The following is an 11,486-nucleotide window of genomic DNA, read 5'->3' on the forward strand; positions in this document are numbered from 1 at the left end:
GCAGTCAACGAAGGGGCGAGCGAGAAGCACAGGAGGAACAACACGGCAGCGACCGATGGATTCCGGCGAGGGGACGGCGGCAGGCGGCGGGGATGGGTCCGGCTGACGACGGGAATGGGTAGATCCGGCCCCTGGGCACCGGATCTGACTAGATGTGGGCAAGGACGGCGAGGGCGACACGGATCCAGGCGAACAAACAGCGGAGGTCGCGAGATCTGGCGAACTCCATGCGGCGGTGCTACCTCTTGAGCACTGCGTTGGTTTTCCCCGAAGAGGAAGGGATGATGCAGCAAAGTAGTGTAAGTATTTCCCTCAGTTTTTGAGAACCAAGGTATCAATCCAGTAGGAGGCTACGCGCGAGTCACTCGTACCTGCACAAAACAAATAAATCCTCGCAACCAACGCAAATAGGGGTTGTCAATCCCTACACGGCCACTTACGAGAGTGAGATCTGATAGATATGATAAGATAATATTTTTGATATTTTTATGATAAAGATGCAAAGTAAAATAAAGGCAAAGTAAAAAGCAAAGGAAATAACTAAGTAGTAGGAGATTAATATGATGAAGATAGACCCGGGGGCCATAGGTGTCACTAGTGGCTTCTCTCGAGAGCATAAGTATTCTACGGTGGGTGAACAAATTACTGTTGAGCAATTGACAGAATTGAGCATAGTTATGAGAATATCTAGGTATGATCATGTATATAGGCATCACGTCCGAGACAAGTAGACCGACTCCTGCCTGCATCTACTACTATTACTCCACTCATCGACCGATATCCAGCATGCATCTAGAGTATTAAATTATAGATACGTTGGAGACGTATCAGGCGGCGCGACAAAACTCCCAGGCCCTGCGCGACACGGGGAGAGAGAGAGAGAGCTTTGTGAGAGAGAGAGAGCGAGAGGAAGAAGGAGGGGCAGGGGAAAGAGAGAGGCGTGGCGCCCGGGGTACTCAACTCCGGCGAGGAGGTCAGGCGACGACGCGGGAAGCTTGGAATCGGGCTCTCCCGATCCAGCTCAAGCGGGGCGAACGGGGCACAACGGTCGGGCCCATATCCGACCCGGGGCGGGCCTCCCAAGGGCTCTAAGGGCCGCGGGGAAGTGGGGCGCACGGGAGGACACGCGGCGACGCGGGAGTGGGCGCAGGGGCGACGCGACTGACGTGGCGGCGACGACGGGTGGCTCTGGCGGCGACAAGTGGAGGCGGGGTGCTGGCTGGGCGCTGAAAGCGAGGTAGGAGACGACGGCGGCTGCGGGGGAAGGAGGTTTAGGCCATTTTTGGCAGGGGTAGGGGCTATATATAGACAGGTGCTAGGGTTAGGGGGTTAGGAGGTGTTTTCGGACCATACGATCGCGATTGTGCGGCTCCGGACAGAGGGGAACTAGATGTGGGCTGGGCAGAGTGTGATGAGCTGAGAGGAGAGAAGAGAGAGTAGCCCGGCAACTGTTTCCGGAGACCGAAAACGTCCGACGATAGACCGACTATAATGTCACTATAAATATCCGTTGGGGCATCAAACGGACTCCAAATGCGACGAAACTTGATAGGCGGTCTACCTACACTATAATAAGACCGCACGCCAACTTTCATCCCATTCCGAGAACATTTTCTGGCCACTTATAAAATAATATTTCGGACATGTCGCGGGCGCGTGCAAGTGTGTCTGGGCTCAGAATGAACAACGGAAGGAATGGGGAGACCGGGACGGATGCAAGTTTTGGAAACATGATGATGCAATGAGGATGATGACATGGCAAGATGCAACACACAAGCAAATGACAAGGCAACAACAACGAATAACTGGAAGACACCTGGCGCATCGGTCTCGGGGCGTTACAACACTCCACCACTACAAGAGGATCTCGTCCCGAGATCTAGGATGGCACCGGAGGGAAAACGAAAGAGGAAGAGAAAGAGAAAGAGGTAAAACTAAGTTGCTTCTTTGACAAACTAGTGAAACTAAAGAACCTTGAGAGGTTACACCATCTTCGAGAAAGAATACAACGAAGATGAATAAAGTTGAAAACACTCTGTTAGAAACGAGGAACAAGGAAGAACAAATTCGGATAGCACTCCGGTTGAAAAGAGATGCAAGACCTGACAAAAATGGAAAGAACTTGAAAAGAGGACACGACACTCCGGTTAAAACAAGATAGAGAAGGACACGACATCCCGAACCTTCGGTGCTACATGTAGTTTCCGGAGTGCGGTCCACAATTGTTTGTTTGCATATGAAGTTTATGTAGTCGTTTTTTCTTCAAGAGTATTAAGCTCATTACGAGTCACAAGAAAGCAATATGATTCATAGAGAAGACGCCCAATTTCTCCAAAGCCCACACCAATGTATCTACAAATATTGAGGATTGCTTCTATGACCGGTAGGAGAAGATTCCGATGGAAAACTTCCATGTCCAAGTTTCATGTGTAGCCGTTGATCGAATCTAAAACTTTAGAGAGCAGGGTGCCCCATGCGCCCTTTTGGTTTCAGAGTTGTACTTCTTGGATTCCAACTGTCTATCCACATTGATATAGTCGTACCATCACCGACTCAATGGATCAGACCCACTTTGAAGGCCTCCTTCCCAACCACGATCGCCTTCCAACCGATCGACGCGCGAGCTGGAGTTGTTGCCTAAAGAAAATCCAAGTGAGAATAGTATTTCCCCTTCAACACCCTAGCACATAGCGTCTTAGGATGATTCATCATGCACCAACCATGTTTGCCAAGCTTTGCTAAGTTGAAGAAATGGAAATCACTGAACTCCATCACACCCTTGACTTTAGGTGTAGCAAGCTTCTCCCACGATAACCAATGAAGAGATTGTTTAACTCATAGGGACATCGCGCAAAGAGAGATGGTTGCGAAGACAATTTAGTTGTAGTCTCGTTAAAGAATCGGGACACTGTATATAGCATTTGTTCTTTAGTTTACCCTTTCATTTTTAAGTCTGGAAAGTTATGGAAGAGCAGCTTCCGGACATACATGAGAATAGAGGGCTCCCTTCCAAGAGAAGTATGTGCAAATTTCAGTTTTTCACATTGTGATTCTGCAAACTCTTTCTTTTAGCAACTTTTGCAAACTCATAAGCAGATTCACAATCCGAAAATGAACTGGCCCATAATTTCTCGCCTAGTGCGAGATAAACATGGCGCTCACCTACACCGCGCCAACGTGGGTCGAGGCCTAGTAGCGGGATGATATGATTTGTTATTTCGGACCAATGTTTATTTGGTTTTCCAAAAAAATGAGGGACCATTTTTTGTTTTGTTTTAGTGTTATTTTCTTTTAGTTTTTTCCTTCTTTTCCTTTTCCATTTCTTGTGTGTTTTTCTTTTTTTTTGTTTAAAAAGGCATGTTTAAAGTACATGGACATCTTTTTTTGAATATTTTTTAAAATCACATTACATGGGAACTTTGATAAAAAGAACACTTTTTAGAAACTACATGGACATTTTTTGGTAAAACATGTGAACACTTTTTAAAACTACATGAGCATTTTATAAAATGTGCAAACACTTTCTTATTGAGACGAACATTTCAAACAAGATTTGTGAACACTTAAAAAAACTGCTTACACATTTTTAGAAGAGGCGAACACATTTTACTCACATAAACATTTTTTTTAAATGCATGAAATATTCTCTTAATTACATGGATACTTTTCAAAACAATAATAGTAATTACATGAACACGTGTTAAAACATGTGAATATTTTTTAAATATGAACGGTTTTTTGAAAGTACCATGATTTTAAAAATGTACGGATATTTTGTTTACTTATTTTTAATTATTATTGTTTTGCGTGTTAGAATTTATTGTAGAAGGGGAATGCCAAACTTAACACATTTCTCTGAATCTGTTTTGGGGACTGTTTTGGATGTTACATTTTATTGTAGAAGGGGTAACCAGCGTGAGATGAAGAAGCTTGTTCCAACAAGTGGTAACCTGCACTGCGGCAAGCAAGTCATCCCTATGTTGTCGGAAACAGTAGAGCTTGCACTGATGTTGTCATGTGCCTGTATTTTAAATGCTTGTTTCCCTTTTGGTTAAAGTAAAAAAATAGACAGGATATGGCTGTGAATAACTGAAACTGACATTAGATGCACCCCACTGAGCCATCACTGATGAAACAAAACAAAATGACATGAAATGAAAGGGGCCTCTGGAATTAGTTTAACTGTGCCGCAGCAGTTATGCCGTGTTACAAACTTGTGATTGCAGTTGCCTTGATGCTGAATGTTTGCACCTAAATCTGACATTTGCAGCATGCAGTCTCTGACATTGCAGCATGCAGCTTACATTCTGAAAACAGGCTGATAGATTTGGTGGTCTTGGAGTACTTGATCAAACTACAGTTCTTCTATTTGCTTTGCTGTAAGCAGAGTTGCTCTGGAGTTGATTTATGTCGACCCATCTGTCATGCGCGCACCTCATCTTGAAGAAATCCTTCCCTATTACAATAATCGTCAGCCTGAAATTAGCCAAGGAGAAAAGAGGATATGATCGCCGAAGCTGCATCGATGCTCAGCTGCAGAGCATCCATGCATGCTCGTGCGCCGGCCAGAGCAAGTCTACTGCAGCAGCCACGGCAGAGTAGTATTGATCTCACAATCCATTAGAAAACAATACTGGAGTAGTATCTAGTTACACCTTTACCTTCGCTAGCTGCAGGCAGGCCATGGTTGTCTGCTGTGCTTCAGACCACACGGAGGGAAGCACAGGCGGAGCTCACAAGAACACCCGCCGAGGCCGAGTCCGTGAACCTGAACCATGATGGTGTCATGGGGAATGAAGCCTGGTCCGAAACGCGCCACACGCACGCCATGCGTCTCTCTTTCGGATCCGGCGTCATTCCCCTCGACAACCATGACGCGGAACCAAGAAGACCACCAAGATCGTGTATTTTTAATCTTCTTCCCGCGCGCGTGTCAGGCCATGAACTGCCCTGTATGCGCACCGAGGCGCAGCTCTATATCTAGCGGCGGGAAAGGCGGGCGGAGGTCGGAAGGGTGCCGCGCGCCAGGCGAAGGCGACAAAAGCAGCTGCGGATTAGATGCCCGAGCCGTCGTTTTCGGCGGAGATCGTCGGCGATCCGGGTGGTGGCGCCGGTACGCGGCAAAGCGGGCGACCGGTTTGTGTGGTGGTTAGACCAGCTACGACTACGATGATGATGACGATGATATTCCGGTGAGACTTTCGGAGTGCGGAGGAGATTAATGTTTGATAGATATTCCTTTGTGGTCGTGACATGCAGGCGTCGTACGAGCGAGGGGAGCGATCTCCCTCCAACTGACGTCCAGACGCGAAGCGATTCTCCTGCAAAGTGTGGGGGCTTTGCATCGAGGGGAAAGGGGAGAGGGAGGCTTTGAGCGGAGGAGGAACCGAATGGTTGCGATGCCAAGCTTAAGGATCAAGCTACAGAGAACTATCGGATTCTTGTTCCTACGTACCTTTCCTTGGGCTCTTTCCATGATTACATCAGTTGAATTTCCAAAATTCAACTTACATACTTCCTTCCACCTTTGTTTAAGTTCGGAATAAAATGGCGTTGGCCAAGTCCTTTTTTCTTTCTCTCTTCTTTTTTTTTAAAAAAAAAGGGTCCAAGGCCATTTTATACTCCAATAAAAGACGCTCGAGTAGCCGCCTTCTGGAACCTCGCCGGTGTGAGAGTGCCCTCCGAGCCGTCTGCTGCGCCCAGGCCTCGCGCGAACGGCCCCTTGGCGCGCTCACCTCTATCCGATCTCAACGGCCACCTCGCACCCGGTTGGTTTTCCTGGGGTCCATGACACGTGGGCATGTAGTGTTTTTGGTTGCGCTCGGGTGCGGTGTCTCATGGGCTGCCAGCGCACGACGATGATGCCGGGACGGCCTGTCAGCATCATTAGCACGACCTGCACCATCCTTGCTTCCCCTGCCACCATCGCCACTCCCGATCGAATAGCTTGGTCGATAAACCGCAACGAGACAAAGTGGATCTTGCGAGAAAGGAGAGAAGGAGATTGGGTGCAGCCAATGCGAGAAGGTAGAAGTAGTAAAGCGGTGGGTGAGAAATAAATGCAAAGAAAATCAAAGAAGCAATCACACACCTCTATCGAATCAAAAAAGACCTAAAGCAAAAAAATCTCTCCCGAAAAAATCGGGGCACAATCAGTTGTCAAAAAAATAAAATAGAAGGAGAATAGAGGCAGCCGACGGCAGGGGCGCCCAGCGCCTCCGGAGCCTCGACGGCGAGCGGCGGCGGTGCTCTGTTTTACTCGCCTTCACACCGCCGCATATCCCCGTCCCTATCTTCCACCTCCAAAGTCCAAAGGACTACTCTTTTCTTTGCCTTGCCGCGTCGCGTTGTTGACCAAGACCCATACAGAGATTTGATACGACTCGTCTACTCCGCCCGTTTGCTCCCTTCCATCATTCTCTGCTCTGTGTGACAAGGGACGCAATCCATAAGGGATGGACGGGGGTGGCGGGATCATGGCGAGCGCCGCGACGGGGGCGATGAGCTCCCTGCTCGCCAAGCTCGCCGAGCTGCTGGGGGAGGACTGCTACCAGAACCAGATGCAGCGCGACACGTGGTGGGAGGTGGCCTTCCTGAGGGACGAGCTGAGCAGCATGAACGCGCTCCTCGAGCGGCTGGCCGACCGACGCCGACGCCGCGGCGCCGCTCGACCTGCAGACGAGGGAGTGGAGGGACCAGGTGCGGGAGATGAGCTATGACGTCGAGGACTATGTCGACGAGTACAATGGGCCAGCTTCGCCGCCGCCGGAGCGGCGGCGGCGTGGTGGGGCTCGTCCTCGGCTACGTGGGCACAGGGTGAGGGAGATGGTGTCGCACTGCGGGATCAACATCCATACTGATATATTCTCCGGAACTATGGAGCGAGCAACAGATTTGTTGGAAAACATACATACTGATGTATATGGTCCGATGAATGTTGAGGCTCGCGGCGGGTATCGTTATTTTCTCACCTTCACAGATAATTTGAGCAGATATGGGTATATCTACTTGATGAAACATAAGTCTGAAACATTTGAAAAGTTCAAAGAATTTCAGAGTGAAGTGGAAAATCATCGTAACAAGAAAATAAAGTTTCTATGATCTGATTGTGGAGGAGAATATTTGAGTTACGAGTTTGGTCTTCATTTAAAACAATGCGGAATAGTTTCGCAACTCACGCCACACGGAACACCATAGCGTAATGGTGTGCCCGAACGTCGTAATCATACTTTACTAGATATGGTGCAATCTATGATGTCTCTTACTGATTTACCGCTATCATTTTGGGGTTATGCTTTAGATACAACTGTATTTGTTGGGGAGCGTAGCAGAAATTTAAATTTTTTATGCATCACCAAGATCAATCTATGGAGTAATCTAGCAACGAAGGGAAGAGGAGTGCATCTACATACTCTTGTAGATCGCTAAGCGGAAGCGTTACAAGAACGCGGATGAAGGAGTCGTACTCGTAGCGATTTAGATCACGGTCAATTCCGATCTAAGCACCGAACAACGGCGCCTCCGCGTTCAACACACATACAGCCCGGTAATGTCTGCCACGCCTTGATCCAGCAAGGAGAGAGGGAGAGGTTGGGGAAGACTCCGTCCAGCAGCAGCACGACAGCATGGTGGTGGTGGAGGAGCGCGGGATTCCAGCAGGGCTTCGCCAAGCACTACGAGAGACGAGGAGGGAGAGAGGTAGGGCTGCGCCAAGAGAGAGATCAAATCATATGTTGGGCAGCCCCCAATACCTCAAGTATATATAGGGGAAGGGGAGGGGTTGCGCCCCCATCTAAGGTTCCCTCCCTAGGGGTGGTGGCAGCCCCAAAACCCATCTAGGGTTGCGGCCAAGGGGGGGAAGAGAGGGGGGCGCCCTAGGGTGGGCCTTAAGGCCCATCTGGACCTAGGGTTTGCCCCCTCCCACTCTCCACGTGCCTTGGAACTTGGTGGGGGGCGCACCAGCCTACCTGGGGCTGGTCCCCTCCCACACTTGGCCCACGCAACCTTCTGGGGCTGGTGGCCCCACCTGGTGGACCCCCGGGACCCTCTCGGTGGTCCCGGTACATTACCGATAGCATCCGAAACTTTTCCGATGACCAAAATGGGACTTCCCACATATAAATCTTTACCTCCGAACCATTCCGGAACTCCTCGTGACGTCCGGGATCTCATCCAGGACTCCGAACGACATTCGGTAACCGCGTACATACTTTCCCTATAACCCTAGCGTCATCGAACCTTAAGTGTGTAGACCCTACGGGCTCGGGAGTCATGCAGACATGGCCGAGACAACTCTCCGGTCAATAACCAATAGCGGGATCTGGATACCCATGTTGGCTCCCACATGCTCCACGATGATCTCATCGGATGAACCACGATGTCAAGGATTCAATCAATCTCGTATTCAATTCCCTTTGTCTATCGGTACGATACTTGCCCGAGATTCGATCGTCGGTATCCCGATACCTCGTTCGATCTCGTTACCGGCAAGTCTCTTTACTCATTCCGTAACACATCATCCCGTGATCAACTCCTTGGTCACATTGTGCACATTATGATGATGTCCTACCGAGTGGGCCCAGAGATACCTCTCCGTTACACGGAGTGACAAATCCTAGTCTCGATTCGTGCCAACCCAACAGACACTTTCAGAGATACCCGTAGTGCACCTTTATAGCCACCCAGTTATGTTCTGACGTTTGGTACACCCAAATCATTCCTACGGTATCCGTGAGTTGCACAATCTCATGGTCTAAGGAAATGATACTTGAAATTAGAAAAACTATAGCAGACGAACTACATGATGTGATCCTGTTATCAATGGCATCCAATGTCCATGATCAGGAAACCATGACCATCTATTGATCAACAAGCTAGTCAACTAGAGGCTTACTAGGGACATGTTGTGGTCTATGTATTCACACATGTATTACGGTTTTCGGATAACACAATTATAGCATGAACAATAGACAATCATCATGAACAAGGAAATATAATAATAACCATTTTATTATTGCCTCTAGGGCATATTTCCAACAGAAATATGCCCTAGAGGCAATAATAAAATGGTTATTATTATATTTCCTTGTTCATGATAATTGTCTTTTATTCATGCTATAATTGTGTTATCCGGAAATCGTAATACATGTGTGAATACATAGACACCAACATGTCCCTAGTAAGCCTCTTGTTGACTAGCTCATTGATCAATAGATAGTCATGGTTTCCTGACTATGGACATTGGATGTCATTGATAACGAGATCACATCATTAGGAGAATGATGTGATGGACAAGACCCAATCCTAAACATAGCACAAGATCGCATAGTTCGTTTGCTAGAGTTTTTCCAATGTCAAGTATCTTTTCCTTAGACCATGAGATCGTGTAACTCCCGGATACCGTAGGAGTGCTTTGGGTGTACCAAACGTCACAACATAACTGAGTGACTATAAAGGTATACTACGGGTATCTCCGAAAGTGTCTGTTGGGTTAACACGGATGAAGACTGGGATTTGTCACTCCGTATGACAGAGAGGTATCTCTAGGCCCACTCGGTAATGCATCATCATAATGAGCTCAAAGTGACCAAGTGTCTGGTCACGGGATCATGCATTATGGTACGAGTAAAGTGACTTGCCGGTAACGAGATTGAATGAGGTATTGGGATACCGACGATCGAATCTCGGGCAAGTAACGTACCGATTGACAAAGGGAATTGTATACGGGGTTGCTTGAATCCTCGACATTGTGGTTCATCCAATGAGATCATCGAGGAGCATGTGGGAGCCAACATGGGTATCCAGATCCCGCTGTTGGTTATTGACCGGAGAGCCATCTCGGTCATGTCTACATGTCTCCCGAACCCGTAGGGTCTACACACTTAAGGTTCGGTGACGCTAGGGTTGTAGAGATATGAATATGCAGTAACCCGAAAGTTGTTCGGAGTCCCGGATGAGATCCCGGATGTCACGAGGAGTTCCGGAATGGTCCGGAGGTGAAGAATTATATATAGGAAGTGCAGGTTCGGCCATCGGGAGAGTTTCAGGGGTCACCGGTATTGTACCGGGACCATCGGAAGGGTCCCGGGGGTCCATCGGGTGGGGCCACCCATCCCGGAGGGCCCCATGGGCTGAAGTGGGGAGGGGAACCAGCCCATAGTGGGCTGGTGCGCCCCCTTTGGCCCACCCCATGCGCCTAGGGTTGGGAACCCTAGGGTGGGGGGCGCCCCACCTGGCTTGGGGGGCACTCAACCCCTTGGCCGCCGCCCCCCCTAGGAGATCCCATCTCCTAGGGCCGGCGCCCCCCTAGGGGAGCCTATATAAAGGGGGGGAGGGGCAGCCGCACCCTTGACTCTTGGCGCCTCCCTCTCCCCTGCTACACCTCTCCCTCTCGCAGTAGAACGGCGAAGCCCTACTGTGGTGACTCCTGCATCCACCACCACGCCGTCGTGCTGCTGGATCTTCATCAACCTCTCCTTCCCCCTTGCTGGATCAAGAAGGAGGAGATGTCACACTGACCGTACGTGTTTTGAACGCGGAGGTGCCGTCCGTTCGGCGCTAGGATCTTCGGTGATTTGGATCACGTCGAGTACGACTTCCTCATCCCCGTTCTTTGAACGCTTCCGCGCGTGATCTACAAAGGTATGTAGATGCAGTATGATCACTCGTTGCTAGATGAACTCATAGATGGATCTTGGTGAAACCGTAGGAAAATTTTTGTTTTCTGCAACGTTCCCCAACAGTGGTATCAGAGCCAGGTTTATGCGTAGTTCTTTTTGCACGAGTAGAACACAATTTGTTGTGGGCCTAGATGTTGTCAACTTTCTTGCCACTACTAGTCTTATTTTGCTTCAGCGGTATTGTGGGATGAAGCGGCCCGGACCAACCTTACACGTACGCTTACGTGAGACCGGTTCCACCGACTGACATGCACCAGTTGCATAAGGTGGCTGGCGGGTGTCTGTCTCTCCCACTTCAGTTGGAGCGGATTCGATGAAAAGGGTCCTTATGAAGGGTAAATAGAAGTTGACAAATCATGTTGTGGCTTTCACGTAGGTAAGAAAACATTCTTGCTAGAACCCTATTGCAGCCACGTAAAAACTTGCAACAACAATTAGAGGACGTCTAACTTGTTTTTGCAGCAAGTGTTTTGTGATGTGATATGGCCAAAGTTGTGATGAATGATGAATGATATATATGTGATGTATGAGATGTTCATGCTATTGTAATAGGAATCACGACTTGCATGTCGATGAGTATGACAACCGGCAGGAGCCATAGGAGTTGTCTTTATTTTTTGTATGACCTGCGTGTCATTGAGAAACGCCATGTAAATTACTTTAGTTTATTGCTAAACGTGTTAGCCATAGTAGTAGAAGTAATATTTGGCGAGCAACTTCATGGAGACACGATGATGGAGATCATGATGATGGAGATCATGGTGTCATGCCGGTGACAAGATGATCATGGAGCCCCAAGATGGAGAT

At 48.6% G+C, this 11,486-nt stretch overlaps 1 long non-coding RNA gene across 1 annotated transcript; it reads right to left on the reverse strand.

The window, feature by feature from the left end:
- Nucleotides 1-4,082: 4,082 nt before the first annotated feature.
- LOC147972848 (uncharacterized) lies at nt 4,083-5,174 on the reverse strand. The gene is made up of 2 exons (XR_015603510.1): nt 4,662-5,174; nt 4,083-4,456 (listed from the first exon to the last, which is right to left on the reverse strand). It is a non-coding gene; the product is annotated as an uncharacterized LOC147972848 (long non-coding RNA).
- Between the last annotated feature and the right edge of the window lie 6,312 nt (nt 5,175-11,486).

This window comes from Triticum urartu, chromosome 5A (assembly GCF_056163025.1).
Source record: "Triticum urartu cultivar PI428250 chromosome 5A, HENAU_Tu73, whole genome shotgun sequence".
NCBI classification, from domain to species: Eukaryota; Viridiplantae; Streptophyta; class Magnoliopsida; order Poales; family Poaceae; genus Triticum; species Triticum urartu.